Source organism: Berghia stephanieae, chromosome 11 (genome assembly GCF_034508935.2).
Source record: "Berghia stephanieae isolate SIO BIC M18660-M18661 chromosome 11, UCSD_Bste_1.3, whole genome shotgun sequence".
In the NCBI taxonomy this organism is placed as follows: domain Eukaryota; kingdom Metazoa; phylum Mollusca; class Gastropoda; order Nudibranchia; family Aeolidiidae; genus Berghia; species Berghia stephanieae.
Genome location: NC_088370.1, coordinates 14,846,571 through 14,847,608, shown reverse-complemented (window position 1 = coordinate 14,847,608; position 1,038 = coordinate 14,846,571). Strand labels below are relative to the sequence as shown.

Here is a 1,038-nt window from a genome sequence, read left to right as displayed (position 1 = left end):
CAATATTTTAAAATACTATATTTTTTAAAAAATTTCTTAATGAATAAACAAGAAACGTCAAAAAAAAGGCTTAATCCCCTATAACATGATCTGCCTACAAAATTCGATTTCCCATTGAAATATAATGTAAATATATATATATATATATATATATATATATATAAAATATATATATATATATATATATATAATTCAAGTTTAACATTCAACCATAGCAGGATGATGTCACTCGCACTTTCGTTACTTTTGGTAAACATGAGTTGGGATTCAAGGCAAATATCACTGGTTGGGCCTTACATATCGTTCAATGGAACAAATACATTTAAAAAAAATTATAAAGCGTACACGCATGCACACACACACATACACACATACACACACACACATCCACACACAATAATATACAAAATATATGCACACACACACACAAATCCACACACAATATACAAAATACGTCCACCAACACATACACACACACACAAACTCATCCACACACACATGCACACATTCACACACACACACAGACACACACGAAAAACACATCTTCATTCACACAAATTCACACACACACACTCATCCACACACACATGCACACATTCACACACACACACACACAGACACACACGAAAAACACATGTTCATTCACACAGATTCACACACACACACACACGCACACACACACATGTTTGATTCATACACACACACCTGTAAAAATGTGCATTCATTAAACAACTTTCTTTAACAAGGAGGGGTTGTAATCGTGTTTCAACTTGGTTGTTTGGTGTCCATTTTCAAAATTAGATAGAAAAAACATTCCGTGTACTGTTGTTTTTTTATATTTTTTTGTTTTAGTTATATCGAAGCTTTGGTTTAGATCACTTTTAAATGCTTCAATCTTTTTCATAGTTGTGATAAATAAGGAAGAAAAACCCGAATAATAGTTGCGTTTGGGTTAAGAAGCTCACAACATTCCTTTTCCGGGACGTATAAAACCCAACACACAGAATGAGTGAAAACCTTTGAACGTTTATATCTTGT

General features: G+C 32.8%; 1 protein-coding gene across 1 annotated transcript in view; it reads left to right on the top strand.

Moving 5' to 3' along the window:
• The window catches only part of LOC144956341 (uncharacterized), a 16,612-nt gene that overhangs the window by 14,698 nt on the left and 876 nt on the right, over positions 1-1,038 (top strand). The gene's annotated exons all lie outside the window — the stretch shown is intronic.